Genomic DNA, 16,657 nt, shown 5'->3' with positions numbered 1-16,657 from the left:
CGCATCATCCTTCACCAGACTCCCTATCCCCAATGCTTCAAAACACCACAATATATTTCTGCCACTGCCATGCAGGTTGGTGGTAGTAGATCATTTGCTGTGTTTGTTTTATGCCATACATATCGTGTAGCATTAAGACCATAAAGTTCCACATATAGTAGATGACAGCAGAGAAAGACCTGTACGGTCCATCCAGTCTGCCCAACAAGATAAACTCATGTGATACTTATATATATATATATATATACACACACACACCTGACATTGATCTGTATCCGCCATTTTCAGGGCACAGACCGTAGAAGTCTGCCCAGCACTAGTCCTTCCTCCCAACCACCGGTGCTGCCACACAATCTCTGCTAAGCTTCTGAGGATCCCTTCCTTCTGAATAGGATTCCTTTTTGTTTATCCCATGCATTTTTGAATTCTGTTACCGTTTTCATCTACACCACCTCCTGCAGGAGGGCATTCCAAGTATCCACCAATCTCTCCATGAAAAAATACTGACTTTTTGGTTTTTTTGAGTCTGCCCCCCTTGAACCTCATTTCATGTCCTCTAGTTCTACTGCCTTCCCATCTCCGGAAAAGGTTTAATACCTTTCAAATATTTGAACGTCTGTATCATATCGCCCCTGTTTCTCCTTTCCTCCAGGGTATACATACATGTTCAGGTCAGCAAGTCTCTCCTCATATGTCTTGTAATGCAAATCCCATACCATTTTTGTAGCTTTTCTTTGCACTACTTCAATTCTTTTTACATCCTTAGCAAGATACAGCCTCCAAAACTGAACACAATACTACAGGTGGGGGTCTCACTAACGACTTGTACAGGGTCATCAACACCTTTCTTCTGCTGGTCACACCTCTCTCTATACAGACTAGCAACCTTCTGGCTACAGCCACTGCCTTGTCACACTGTTTCTCCTATCACCCCAAGATCCCTCCCCCTGTCTGTACATATCAGACTCTCACCACCTAACACATACGTCTCCCTTGGATTTCTACTCCCTAAGTGTATCACTTTGCATTGAATTTTAATTGCCAAACATTAGACCATTCTTCTAGCTTCTGCAGATCCTTTTTCATGTTTTCCACTCCCTCCGGGGTGTCCACTCTGTTACAAATCTTGGTGTCATCCGCAAAAAGGCAAAACTTTACCTTCTAACCCTTCGGCAATGTCACTCACAAATATATTGAACAGAATCGGCCCCAGCACAGATCCCTGAGGCATTCCACTACTCCCCTTTCCCTCATCCGAGTGAATTCCATCAACCACCACCCTCTGGCGTCTGTCCGTCAACCAGTTCCTAATCCAGTTCACCACGTTAGGTCCTATCTTCAGCCTGTCAAGTTTATTCAAGGGCTACCTGTGGGGAACCGTATCAAAAGCTTTGCTGAAATCTAAGTAGATTACATCTATAGCATGTTCCTGATTCAATTCTCTGGTCACCCAGTCATGAATTCAATGTGTGCAGTGCCCCCTAAGTGCTTCGCTGAAAATATTATGGGGCACATCATATGGATCTTCTTCAGCAGTTTCTTGCTTCTTACCACCCTCCCATAAAGGCCACGTTCAGGGTCAACCTTAGCAATTGCAGTTTGGTGGGCCCTCCTGACTTAAGATTTCAAATGAACCACCGCTACCATAGTCCAGCATCTCCCCCTCTCTCTGATCCCCCCCAATGTTGTTCTTTAAACAGTGTCTCTCCCTGAGTCTACAGCTTGCTAGCGAAAGCAGCGATTCACCTGTGCTGCCCACGGCCAATCCCAAAACCTTCTTTCTGTGGCACCTTGCCCCTATGGAAACAGTTAGTTACTTTAGAGGGGGCAAGACACTGCAAAGGGGAGGTTCTGTGACCAGTCCCCGGCAGCGCAGGTGAATCAATGTTACCACTGGTGAGCAGTAGACCCAGGAAGAGATATCATTTAAGGTACAAAATGGAGAGGAGGGTCAGAGAGAGGGGGAAATGTTGGACCACAGGGAGGGGAAGGGGTTCAGAGAGAGGGGCAGATGTTGGACCATAGGTGGGAGGAATTGAGAGAGGGGTGAGATGCTGTACCCAGGGGGAGGAGCAGAGGGAAACAGAGGTGCTAACTCGGTTAAAAAGGAGCTAAACGGGTAGAGTATGATGTGTATATCAACAAAACAAACTCCCACTTTAATACATTTTGAAATGTATTTTGCAGACAGCAGAATGAGAACATAAAAATAGCCATACTGGATAAGACCAATGGTCCATCTAGCCCAGTATCCTGCTTTCAGCAGAGGTCAATCCAAGTCACAAGTACCTGGCAGAAACCCAATTAAGTAGCATCATTCCATGCTAACAATACCAGGGCAAGAAGTGGCTTCCCCCATGTCTATCTCAATAACAGACTATTGAACTTTTTCTCCAGGGAAACAGTGATCATAATATGATCAAGTCTGAGCTACTATCTGGGATGAACCCGCAAAGGAAATCTACTGTAGCGACATTTAATTTTCGAAAGGACGACTATAATAAAATGAGGAAAATGGTTAAGAAGCTAAAAGGATCAGCTGTTAAGGTTAGGACGCTAAATCAGGCGTGGACGTTATTCAAAAATACCATCTTGGAAGCCCAGATCAGATGCATTCCACGTATTTCCAAAGGTGGAAAGAAGAGAAAAAGGCAGCCAGCATAGTTAAAAGGTGAAGTAAAACAGGCTATTGCAGCCAAAAGATTGTCCTTCAAAGAATGGTAAAAGGACCCAAATAAAGAAAATAAGAAGCAACATAAAAGCACTGGCAAGTCAGATGCAAAGCATTAATAAAGAAGGCTAAAAAAGAATATGAATAGAAACTTGCTCACTGTAACAACTTTTTCAGGTACATCACAAGCAGAAGGCCTGTGAGGGAATACGTGGTTCTGTTAGATCATGAAGGAGCAAAACAAGCGCTAAGGGAGGACAAGGCCATAGCGGATAAACTGAATGAATTCTTTGTTTCTGTCTTTATGGAAGAAGATCTACCTGTACCGGAAATAGTTTAAGGGTGATGATGCAGAGGAACTGAAAGAAATCTCTGTGAACCTGGAAGATGTACTGAGCCAAATTGACAAATTAAACAATAGTAAATCACCTGGACTGGATGGCATACATCCATGGGTACTCAAAGAACTGAAGCATGAAATTGCTGATCTGCTGTTTGTAATATGTAACCTGTCATTAAAATCGTCCATAGTACCTGAAGACTGGAGGGTGGCCAATGTAATGCCTTTTTCTAAAAAAGGTTTCAGGGGTAATCCAGGAAAATACAGACCAGTAAGACCGACGTCAGTGCTGGGCAAAATAGTGGAAACTTTTATAAAGAATACAATTACTGAACTTGTACACAAACATGGTTTAATGGCACAGAGTCAGCATGAGTTCAGCCAAGGGAAGTCTTGCCTCACCGTTTTGCTTCATTTCTTTGAAGGTGTGAACAGACATGTGGATAAAGGTGAGCCGGTTGATGTAGAGACTCCTGAGAAAATTAAAGAGTCATTGGATAGGAGGTAAAGTTCTGGTGTGGAAGTAGTGTGGAAAAGTAATTGATTATTGGACAGAAAACAGAGGGTAGGGTTAAATGGCCATTTCTCTCAATGGAGGGTGAATACTGAAGTGCTGCAGGGATCAGTACTGGGAACAGTGCTCTTTAACATTTATAAACGATATGGAAATCGGAACGATGAGAGATGATTGAATTTGCAGATGACATTAAACTATTTAAGGTTGTTAAAACATGTGTGGACTGTGAAATATTGCAGGAAGACCTTAGGATATTGGAGGACTGGGCATCCAAATGGCAGATGAAATTTAATGTGGACATAAGCAAGGTGATGCACATTGAAAAGAATAATCCGAATCACTGCTGCTAGGGTCAGCACTCAAGAAAAAGATAGGTGTCACTATAGATAATACGCTGAAATCATGTGCTCAGTGTGCAGCAGCAGCCAAAAAAGCAAACAGGATACTAAGAATTATGAGGAAAGGGATTGTGAATAAGACCAAAAATACTAAAATACCTCTGTATTGCTCCATGATGCGACCTCACCTTGAGTATTGCGTTCAGTTTTGATCGCTGTATCTCAAAAAAAAGATATAGCGGAATTAGAAAAGGTTCAAAGAAGAGTGACCAAAATGATAAAGGGGATGAAACGCCATGGGAAAAGGCTAAAGAGATTAGGGCCCTTCAGCTTGGAAAAGAGATGGATGAGGGGAGATACGATTGAGATCTACAAAATCCTGAGTGGTGTAGAACGAGTAGAAGTAAATCGATTTTTCAAGTGTTCCAAAAGTACAACGATTAAGGGACACTCAAGGAAATTACATGGAAATACTTTTAAACAAATATGAGAAAATATTTTTTCACTCAACGAATAGTTAAGCTCTGGAACTCTCTGCCAGAGGATGTGGTAAAAGCGGTTAGCGTATCTGGGTTTAAAAAAGGTTTGGACAAGATCCTGGAAGAAAAGTCCATAGTCTGCTGTTGAGACAGACTTGGGGAAGCAACTGCTAGTCCTGGGATTTGTAGCATGGAATGTTGCTACGATTTGAGTTTCTGGCAGGTACTTGTGATCTGGCTTGGCCACTGCTGGAAACACGATACTTGGCTAGATGGACCATTGGTATGACCAAGTATGGCTATTCTAATGTTCTAAACCTTTTTTAAACCACTTTAGCCTTTCCTCCTATGGGGGAAGTTTCAACCTCCCTATCATTTTGGTCACTCTTCTTTGAACCTTTTCTAATTCCGCTATATCTTTTTTTGAGATACGGCGATCAAAACTGAACCTCAAAGTGAAGTCGCACCATGGAGCAATACAGAAGCGTTATAATATTTTTGGCCTTATTTTGCATTCTTCTCCTAATTATTCTAGTATCCTGCTTGCTTTTTTGGTCAATCACCACACACTAGGCAGATTTCTGTATATTGTCTATGACACCTAGGTATTTTTCTTGAGTGCTGACTCCTGAAGTGGACCCTAGCATCAAATAACTATGATTTGGATTATTTTTCCCAATGTGCATCACTTTGCATTTGTCTACATTAAATTTCATCTGCCATTGGGATGCCCAATGTCTTCCTGCAATTTTTCACAACTTTAAATAGTTTCGTGTCATCTGCAAATTTGATCATCTCACTAATCGTTCCCATTTCCAATCCCGGTACATATCCCTGTGGCACTCCACTATTCACCCTCCTCCATTGAGAAAAATTGCCATTTACCCCTAATCTCTGTTTTCTGTCCAATAAACACAATTCTTAATCCACAGAAGGACAATAATGTCTCCCATCCTATGAGTCCTTAATTTTCTCAGGAACTCTCGAAATTTTCTGAAAATCTAGATACACTACATCAATTATCTCACCTTTATTCACATGTTTATTCACACCTTCAAAGTAATGAAACAAATTGGTGAGGCAAGACTTTCCTTGGCTGAATTCATGCCGACCATCCCATTAAACCATGTTTGTCTACGTATTCCATAATTTTATTATTTACAATAGTTTCCAATATTTTGCCTGGCACTGAAGTCAAGTTTACCGGTCTGTAATTTCCCGGATCACCCCTGGAACCCTTTTTAAAAATCAACATCACATTAGCCACCCTTCAGTCTTCGGCTACTACGGACGAATTTAATGACAGCTTACAGCTTACAGATCACTAGCAACAGATCAGCAATTTCATATTTGAGTTCTTTCAATATCATGGTGTGCATACCATCCGGTTCAGGTGATTTATCACTCTTTAACTTGTCAATTTGGCTCAGTATATCTTTCAACTTCACTGAGATTTTTTCAGTTCCTCAGCATCTTCACGTCTGAAAACCATTTCCAGTACAGGTAGCTCTCTTACATCTTCTTTCGTAAAGACTGAAGCAAAGAATTCATTCTCTCTTTCCACAATGGCCTTGTCCTTCCGGCGTGCTCCTCTTGCTCCTTCTTGATCCAACAGTCCCACAGCTTTTCTCACAGGCTTCCTAATTCTGATATACCTAAAAAAGATGTAACTATGAGTGTTTGTCTCCGCGGCAAATATTTCTTCATGTTCTCTTTCAGCCTTCTTTACCAATGCTTTGCATCTGGCTTGACTTATGTTGCTTCTTATTTTCTTCATTCAGATCCTTTTTTCCATTTTTTTTTTTTAAGGATGTTATTTTAGCTCTAATAGCCTCTTTCCACTCACCTTTTAACCATGCTGCTGTCGTTTGCTCTTTTTTCTACCTTTGTTAATACATTGAATACATCTAGTCTGGGCTTCCACGATGATTGAACACCTGATTTAAAGTCCTAACCTTTCCTTATTTTGTCATAGTCACCTTTTCAAAAATTAAAGAATGCTATAGTAGATTTCCTTAGTGACTTCACTCCAGATACCAGTTCAAATTTGATCATGTTAAGATCACTGTTTCCCAGAGGATCCAACATGTTACCTCTCGTACTAAGCCCAACATTCCACTAAGGATTATATCCAAAATAGCTCCCTCTCTCTTTGGTTCCTAGACCAGTTGCTCCAAGTAGCAGTCATTTATTACATCTAGAAATTTTACTTCCCTAGCACTCCCTGATGTAACATTTATCAATCAATATTAGAATGATTGAAATCACATTATAAATGTTGCCCAATTTGCCAGCTTTCCTAATTTCTATAAACATATTTTCATCTATCTGTTTGTTCTGTCCTGGCGAACGGTAATACAGCCCTACCAGTACCTTTCCTTCACACCTGGAATTTCTACCCATAAAGATTCCACACTGCTATCTGTTTCCAACAAAATGTTTATTTTGTTTTATTCAATTTCCTCTTTAACATATAGTGCAACTCTCCCCCTCCAATTTGATCCACTCTATCATCTCTCTACATAAAATGCACCTCCAACGTTCTAATGAAGCCTCTTAACGTTCTAAATTTGTCCTGGTGTAGATCGCAGTCAGCCCATGAGTGTCTGCAACGCCCTCGCGTAAATACGTGATGACGTCGAGGGCGGAGCAATGACACTCACCGAATCCCATCGCACACCCGTTGGTATGCGACGAAAACTGACGCAACACGCAAACCCACTAACGCTGCCTTCTCCAGAAGTGAATCCAATCGCACACCCGTTGCTACGCGGAGGACACGCCCTCGACTCAACGCCACGCCCACCACAAGTCGTAGCACATATGGAAGTTACTGCAGCTGAAGGAAATGTGATCATGGTTGTGTGACGGTGAACTTATGCAAGTACCCGCTTTCCTCTTCACTTTTACACACGGTGCTTTCTCTAAAACAGAGTCGATTTAGACTGAAGGACAAAGAGTTACGCGATTTGTTTGGTTGTTGTTGGTTTGCATCGTCGAAGAACTTAGAGAAGTCAGCGAGTTTCACCACAGATTTCTTTCTTTCTGTAGTTCTAGATTGCTGTACGGTTGCTGTTGTCAGTGACTTTTCCCTCTGCAGTGCTGTGCCACAGAAAGTTTTTATTTTTTAAATTGTCTTTTTTGCTGTGAGAAGGATCTGTGTGTGCTGGAATCATGGCTGGACTGAACTCCCTGGATGCGGCGAAAAGGAACATTCAATGTTTGCACCACCAGGCGGACGATGCAGAGGAGAGAGCGCACATTCTACACAGAGAGCTGGACACTGAGCGAGAAATGCGCGACAAAGTGAGAATCCCTGAGCTCTCAGGCTCCTCTATCTCTGCCAAACCCCATGGGACCTCTAACAGGCCCCCACCTTCCTGTCCCTTTCCAAGTGGTATTTCTTTTAAGCTGTTTCTCCTAAAGCTCACTTTTTAGCGCTGTTACAAGCAGAAATTCCTCTTCAGTTCAGCTTCTGTGTATCACACACATACTCACACTCGCTCTCTCTCACACACACACTGTATCTGTGTGAAACACACTCTCTATCACACTCACTGTGTCTCACATGTGCACTCGTACACAGTCATTCTGACACACACACTCTCTCTCACAGACACACTCGTACCCTGTCTCACTCTCTCTCTCTCTGACACACACACACACTCGCACAGTCACTCTCACACACACACTCTCAAATATATACACTAGGAGGAAAACCTTGCTAGCGCCCATTTCATTTGAGACAGAAACGGGCCTTTTTTACTAGTTGTGATATAATTTGTAACCTACTAACACAGTGTCCCATTGATTGTCCTCCTTCCACCAGGTCTTTGAAATACCTATTATATCTATCTACTTCTTCGTTTAGTGCTATATACGCCAATGCTCCTATCTTACTTAAGACTTCTAGCATTTGTATACAGACACTTCAAATTATCTTTTTTCCTTGCGTCTACAGGCTGCTTTGAAGTTAATGGCGATAATTTGCATCCTTTACTCTGTTATCCTATTGAACACTCCTGGCTTTCTTTCACCATTATTGAAGCCTCTCTATCGGGATTCCCTAAAGATCCTGTTTCAACAGTATCCTTCAAGGATACTCCTCACCAAACCATGTGCTCCTGGGCGACTGTTGGCTTCCCCCCCCCCCCCCCCCCCCCCCCCCCCCCCTCCATATTAGTTAAAAAGTTGTTCTCTCTCCTTTTTAACTATTAGTGCCAGCAGCCTGGTTCCATCCCTGTTAAGGTGGAGCCCATCCTTTTTGAACAGGCTCTCCCTGCCCAGTTCCTAACAAATTTAAATCCCCCCATCCCTACACCATCGTCTCAACCACGTATTGAGACTTCAGAGCTCTGCCTAGGAGACTACACTTTGCTTCCATAACCTCCCTCCCACATTTTCCCAGCATTATCTAAAAGCCTATCTAGATGGCACATGAGGTCCGCCACCTTCGCATCAGGCAGGCAAGTGACGAGATAATCTTCACTTCCACCAGCCACCCAGCTACCTACATGCCTAATAATTGAATCACCAACTACAACAACTATCCTAACCCTTCCCTCCTGGGCAAAAGCTCCTGGAGACACATCTTCAGGTGTTACAGGATATTGGATCCTCTGGTGGGCTGGTCCTGTTCAAGGGTATGAAGACTTTTGCAATATAATGTAGCTGTGTCTCTCTGCTCACCTCCCCACCCCCACATTACAGTTTTACCTGCTCATTGTTTTGTGAAAAGTCTATGAAATGCGTTGCCTTTCTATTTTTTTTTTTCAATGCTGCAGTTCATAAAGAATATGGCTTCCTGAAATTTCCAGTTCAGTTCTTGCTTGTATATTATTATTTATTTTTGTTAATTAACGTTTATGGTTTTAGCAACAGATAACCTAACACTAAAGAACCAAGCCACTGCCATTACAAAGAAAATGTTCCACACAATGTGGAAACTCAAATGGGTAAAACAATTCTTCCCGAGGGAAACTTTTCGCAACATGATTCAATCAATGGTATTAACACAAGTTGATTACTGCAATGGAGTATATGCGGGTTGCAGGGAAAAAATCATAAGGAAACTACAGACTGCTCAGAATACGGCAGCCAGGCTTATCTATGGAAAATCTAAATTTGAAAGCGCAAAACCCCTCCAGGAAAAACTACACTGGCTACCAATCAAGGAACGAATCGCTTTCAAGATTTGTACCTTTATTCACAGAATAATACGTGGTCTAGCCCCGAGTTAGACCAATTAGAAACACAACTGAAATCAGCCAGAATGTACTTAACTCTTCACTTCCCAAGTTGTAAAAGCCTGAAGTATAAATCAATATACACGTCAAATTTCTCTTACATATGCACACAACTCTGGAATTCTCTACCAAAACGCCTGAAACCTACGAATAATAATCTAGAATTAAAAAAAAAAAAAAACTCACCTGTTCAAGAAGGAATACCCCACAGTATCTGACATAAACATTGAATAATGAAATATGGCATTTTAATCTGGAAACGGACAGTTTTCAACCCTGACACATGATCACACCCTAACATTTTGTCTGAATCACCCCAATCTATTTACCGATACTTCTTTACTGTATATGTCACTGTAATAGTACCCCTATACTGTATTTGTTCACACCGGACTCTGTAACCACCTCTCCGGAATTATGTAAGCCACTTTGAGCCTACTAATAAGTGGGGAAAAAGTGGGATACAAATGTAACAAATAAATAACATTCACTGAGAGTTCACGTATCAGAAAATACTGCAGCAAGATATTCTACAACAATCAAACTAACAAAATTAAGATACGAGTTCTCAGTAGGGTACAAATAGACAAATCAAATTATAACAGCAGCAAGATTTTTAAAACTTACTCAGATAAACATAACACGTAACACTCAGGTCATGCTTAGCTTAAGCCAGGTGCAGGTATCACAGACGCAATGCAGTCATGGAAGCGAGAGCAAGCAATTCACTGGACTCCAGACAGAGATGCATCATTCTGCACCTTCAAAGACTACTACAGTTTAGTTTTCCAACTTTAATGTACCATTCAGCTAATGGGGGACCTTTCTCCTCTTTCCTTTTTCTCGCCAGCTCTAGCTTGGCAGCGAAAAGAAGTTGTGATACCAGTCAGGACTGCTGGAGACACTGTGGAGGGGAAGTCAAATGGGACTGCCCCCAGGGCACAGCCCTTCTGGGCTGGAATCCACCTGCAGTTATCTAAAATACTGAATGTGCTGAAACCCTTTTAACCCAAAGCTCTTTTTACATATTTCAATTCCTTGCATGTGGTCACTTATTCTGTATACAGTGAGGGTTTGCATTCATGTGTAACCAATGCAAGGTATTCTGCAGGTGTGCAGTTTCTGTATCGAGATTGAAAAATAGAACAAGCTGCACTGCTACTATCTCTACCTACCAACAGGAGGTGTATTGATGTTCTGGGGGCACATCCCAATATTTGCATTGCTGTTTTTTCATAGGCCAGGTTACAGCTGTTCACGTTCTTGGTGCTAGTGCTGGTTTGGTACAACAGATTTGCTGCATGTGTTAAGTGTATATATATAACTTTTTTTTTGCAAAGTTTTGTGTTATTTCATATATGCCTAGTAGTTAGGGAGTTTGTATTGCTGTTATTGAGATGACATCAGAAACTGAATAAACACTAAAATGTTTGTTTACATAACTGGAAGCATTGGATTTCAACAGGGGCTCTCTCCCATTCTGCACAGTTTGGGGGTTCATACAAGACCAGGTTCTGAAAATGGACCATGCCAAGTTAATGAGTTCCACATAGCAACAGTTGTTCTTGGTGTATATTGAGTACAATAGATTGAAATAATTCCTAGTTTTATTACAGCAATTTATGCTATACCAACATCTAGCAAATCCCACTGAAAAATTTGAATATCCATGTTGCAATGTATCCAAATATTACTTGCAGGTACTTCTCTGTTCATATCCTGAGCATTCCCATAGTGCACAACGAAGCAATCAAAGGCAGAACTGATAGATTTCAAATTATAAAAACAACAACAACAACAACAACAAGAGGAGTCCTCCGAAAACGTTCATGCAAGCCATACTTTACTATTTCAGAGGGCATTTTTGCTCAGCACGTGGCCCACGGAACAGCACAATGCTAAAAGACACCCAACCTTCACTTTCATTCTTTCCTCCTCTGGAATAATGATATCTAAAGATAAGTGTGAATATTTTAGGGGGGGGGGGGGGGAAACAACTTTGGCGAATTAGCAGTCTGAAATAAAGCAAGCAGGGGGAAAAAAATCCAACAAACAAAATTACAGGAAACGGAGTGTAGTTCCCACCCTTGAGATTCCACCCGCCCCACTTCTCCAGCCACCAGAAAGAGATCATATTACAATCCAGCAGAAAACAAGTTGTGCTTCAAGAACTGCAATGGAAACGTGTGCAAGCGGACTGAACAGTAGCAAGCTAAAGATACTGACAGCTAGCACGTACCTTGTAGAAACAGTCTTGCTGGGGCTGTTCGGGTTGCACATATGGGTCCTTCAGCTACGGGGTAACTCTCTCCCGTGTCTCCTCCTCTGGGCTCTGGCAGATCAGCAAGCTCCCATCGCTGAAAGCGTCTGCACCCCCTGGTGGCTCCCCCTCTCCCTGTCGCTGCAGGGACTAGGAGGGGACCATGGTGTCGCCGGCGGAAAGCAGTGCCTTGGCGCTCAGGTCCCTGGGCAGCGGGACTCTGGGGCTGAGGGAAAGCTCAGCACATTCCTGCAAGCTCTGCCTGCTGCCCTTCTCTGCCTGTGGGATTGGAAGCTGCTGGTTTGGAGTCCGTGTGTGTCACTCGCGGCGCACTCCAGAGCTCCTCCTACAGGAGACGAGCAGAATAGATAGTACCACCTATCCCCGCCAAGCTGTAGTAGGGCAGAGATCCTTTCATTCCTGTTGTAGGGTGGGATTTCTTTTGGGCCGTGTGCGTATTGGAGGGCGAGAAACGGGATTTTTTTTTTTTTACTGAATATCATTTAAAACCTAGATTGCCTTTTTAATTAGTGCACTAAATTGTTCACCTGCGACTCTCCAGTAGTAAACTCTTTAGTGGGGTGACTCCATTAAAGCGTACTTGACTAACTTTATCAGGCTGCAGTCCAGGCAAATTAATGTGCTGTGCAATTGGCGAGGACCACAGTACAAGGGCTACAGCGACTCAAAACAAATGAGTCCGATATGTGCTAGTTCTCTCGTGTTAATAGATACAGAAATATTGGTAAAATAGAAGATGTATTTAAACAAACTGCTGATTCTTGCTCCTCAGTAAAATACTCAACACAAACAAGCAAGATAGAATGTGCTAAACGGTATACTAATGGAGGAAAAAAAGACTTCAGAAATTCTGTAATCACTTATACCCAACTTTGTGAATCACAGACTGCCATAGATCTCAAAAGATACTTTTGTTCGAGACTATGATACAGATTCCTCATTAGTCTGAAAAAAACCTCCATAGTAACATCTCAGAGCTATTTCTTAGTATTTTCATGCTCTATTGTCACAAAACATGAACACCTATCTGGGCAATGGCGTTATCCAGAGGGTATAAGTGATTACAGAATTTCTGAAGTCTTTTTTCCTCCATTAGTATACCGTTTAGCACATTTTATCTTGCTTGCTTGTTTGTGTTGAGTAAAATAGAAGATGACAATACCAAGAAACAATAAGTGAGAACGGAGTAGTATAGGAGCAGAGACAGCACGCTGATACTGCAAATCTTGATTTCCCCACAAAGGTCTTTTTCAAGACCAGATTTTCTCAACCACTTTTAACACCTTTTCATGATTTTTACACATATTATACGAAGACTCCTGAAGCAGGCTAACTGCTGAAACACAGTTGTGTGTCGAGTCTTCACAAATAAATGTTTTACCATCCTTAGGGCCCTGTTTACTAAGCTGCGTTATAGGTAAGTTAGCATTTTTAACGCTTAACCATGCATGCGCATTAACAGTGTACGCACCTACAATATCCCTACAGGTGCCTACATGGTTAGTGCATGCACTAATTGTAGGCGCATTAAAAACACTAGCGCCTTAGTAAACAGGGCCCTTAGAAGTCTCCTCATTTGTTCCTGGTCAGCCTGGTCTACTTCCCACTTTTCATCTTTGTCTAGGCGTTTATACTTACATTAAATATTTAAACGCATAAATCAGCAATATTATTAAATATATTTTCCAAATGACTACATAATGTAGGAGGTAATACATCACAATGAATGGAACACCCATGTATAATATTCCAAGTTTTAACCAACTTTAACTGTATACAACAATTATGTCTAGTGAAACCTTGCTTATGTTCTATTATAATAAAACTTTTATTTCAGGCTTAAATAAAATATTTCACAGGCAAAAATGTTAAGGTCATTGGTAAGCAAGGTTTCATTTAGTCTCTGACAGTCCCAGTACATGAGGGTTTTTATGGTCTTACCAAAATATCCTAAGTGGGAAAATACAGGTGTACATAAGTTGGTAGTGATAAGGCGCCTTCGCAAGGGAGCTTACAAACTGGGTTTGGATGAAAGGAATTTGGAGATTCTACTATGGATCAAGTGCACACATGCAGGGGTAATTCTGAAAATATCGCCAAAATTTAGGTGTTAGGATTCTGTGCGCCACTCACGAATTCTATATCAGCAATAAGACATGTAATTGCCATTAGAGAATACTAGTGCACCAACGTTTAGGTGCAGCTGCTTACACCATGTCGATGACTAAATGTTGCAGTTGTGCACGTAACTGACAGTATTCTAGAATCTTCCCCCCAATATTCAAAACTATTTGACTGGTTAAATAGTGTTTAAGTGCTTAACTGCAGATATTCAGTGGGAGATAACCGCAACAAAGCCAATTAAGCGAGGATATTCATTGCCAAACTGGCTATGTTGAACGGTCAAAATAGGTCACTTAAATAGCAGGTCTATCTTTGACTGCTAAAAAGTGAATCTGTTAACTTTTTAGCAGCCAAAATAAACCTGGCTATTCAATGCAGGTCGCCGGAAATGACCCGGCATTGAATACCGGGTTTAAAGCCGACAGCAAACATGCTGCCCACCACCGGCTGGATACTGGGCCCTTACAGCATAAGTGCTGGGCATGCCCCTGGCCCACTCATCCTCCTCCCATGTGCATGCCCCTTTGAAGTTACACACTATAGCTTTTGCGCACGAAGGGGGCTCATTTCAAAACACTTAGACACACAAAATACCATAGGTGTGAGCCCCTAAGTTTATAGAATAGTGACTCAATGCATTTACACACATAACTGCAAATTAATGCCAATTAACTCCAATTATGGGCAACTATTGGTTGTCAGTACCAATTAGCACCTAATTTGCCAATTAACTTACATACGTAACTGCCACTTTCTATAACCCGTGCGTATAATTTTGCATGCTAAGGACCCTAATCTATAAAGGTTATGCTCCTAAATTTATGCTCCTAATTTACAAGCATATACTATGCTCTAAAATAGATTATGCTCCTAATTAAGGAGTATAAATTATGCTCATAAATTAGGAACATAATTTTAGGAGCATAACCTTTATAGAATAAGGCCCTAAGCGTGCATACAAGATTACAGAATGAGGGGGATGGTGGATAGGAGAGCTAAACTGGATCTTAATTTTCCTGCAGAGCTGAACTCTAATTCATTTTCACAACATGTCTTAAAGGAACAGTTCTATCCATATGTCTGTCTATATTATCTATTTATTTACATACTGGTCAATTTTCAAAATGATTTAACCGGCCAGAAACAGCCACTGACTGGATAAATAACTTGGTCATTTTTCAGTGGCACTTACCCAGTTATCTTCGCCGAAAGTGGTCGGTTAGAACCTAAGTCAATGGTTCCCAAACCTGGTCCTGGAGGCACTCCAGACAATCAGGTTTTCAGGATATCCACAATTAATATTAATGAAAGAGATTTGCATGCACTGCCTCTACTGCATGCAAATCTCTGTGAATATCCTGAAAACCTGACTGGCTGGGGTGACTCCAGGACCAGGTTTGGGAGCCACTGGCCTAAGTGAAAACCAGCTATGTTGGGGGTTTTCTAGGGGCAGAGTCAGCAGTTGTCTGCTTAAATTCCAACATTCAGAACTTAATTGGCCAGGTTTAGTGCATAAATGTGACCACAGAAATCACAGTCCTATGTTTATGTACTAGACCATGGCTGGTTAAGTTCTGATTATTGACTTAACTGGTTATGTGCTAGCCAGCTTTTTTTTTTTTAAGGATATTCAGTGCCGAAGACCAGATAGGGCCCGGCATTAAATATCCAGGAATAACCACAATATGAATCTTGGCCATCTTAACAATATCATCTTCTTTGACATTTTACAAACAACTATCAACAATAAGGAACCTAATGCACCATAATAATTCTCCATAGCATACCTTATCTTCACCATCAAACGTTTTTCCTTCCTTGTTTTCTCTCTTATCTCCCCCTTCCCTTCTTGACTCTCCCTTGACCCTCCCTCCCACCACCACATCAATTGGCCTAATATCAGGGTCACAATGCTATGTTTTCCAGAGGGTTTATTTATTTATTTTTAGTACATTTATACCCCGCATTTTCCCACTAATATGGGCACAACGCGGCTTACAGGGTTACATAAGGTTACAATTCAATGAGGGTAGTGATACAAAAAGACAGAAAAATGGTTAGAACATGAAGATAATATAAGAATGCAGGACGAGGTTGATGCAGTCGGTGGAGAAACTGGTGCAGTCATGAGGAGGAAGGTGAGGGCTGTTTGCTATTGTTGGGATAAACTTTCTCGAATAAAAATGTTTTTAAGGATTTCTTGAAAAGCTGGTGGTCGTCAATCTCTTTTTGATATCTAGGTACACCGTTCCAAGACTTTGGGCTGACGTAGGAGAAGGAAGTGAAAAGAGTAATTTATATTTAACAGACTTGCAGCTTGGATAGTGTAAGTTAAGGTAGGTTTGAGCAGTCATGGAAGCATTTCTGGTGGGTAGATCTATCATCTTGTATGTAGGCAGGGGCTTCCCCATAGATTATCTTGTGAGTGAATGAGCAGATTTTGAAGGTAAGACGATCTATAATGGGAAGCCAATGTAGTTTGAAACGAAGAGGTTGAGCATGATCAAAGTGTGATTTGCCTAATATTAGCATTGCAGCTGTGTTTTGAGCAGTCTGTAGTTTGTTCAGAAGGAATTTTCGGCAACCAGCATAAATTCCACTGCAGTACTCTATATGTGATAGGACCAACCAGTGAGTGAGGGTACGAAAGAGCTCCCTCGT

At 41.5% G+C, this 16,657-nt stretch overlaps 1 protein-coding gene across 4 annotated transcripts in view; it reads right to left on the bottom strand.

The window, feature by feature from the left end:
- Positions 1 to 12,145, bottom strand: part of GHR (growth hormone receptor) — a 518,379-nt gene extending 506,234 nt beyond the window's left edge. For 2 of the 4 annotated variants that reach the window (XM_030193089.1, XM_030193091.1), the window contains exon 1: positions 11,831 to 12,145. The gene's annotated coding sequence lies outside the window, so the exon portion shown is untranslated. Of the gene's footprint in view, positions 1 to 10,218; positions 10,476 to 11,830 lie in introns of those variants that run through there. The other 2 variants (XM_030193090.1, XM_030193092.1) reach the window with 2 other exon arrangements.
- Between the last annotated feature and the right edge of the window lie 4,512 nt (positions 12,146 to 16,657).

The sequence above is a fragment of the Microcaecilia unicolor genome, chromosome 2 (genome assembly GCF_901765095.1).
Source record: "Microcaecilia unicolor chromosome 2, aMicUni1.1, whole genome shotgun sequence".
NCBI lineage: Eukaryota > Metazoa > Chordata > Amphibia > Gymnophiona > Siphonopidae > Microcaecilia > Microcaecilia unicolor.
Note: the sequence above shows the minus strand (reverse complement) of the source record. Positions and strands in the feature narration are given on the sequence as shown.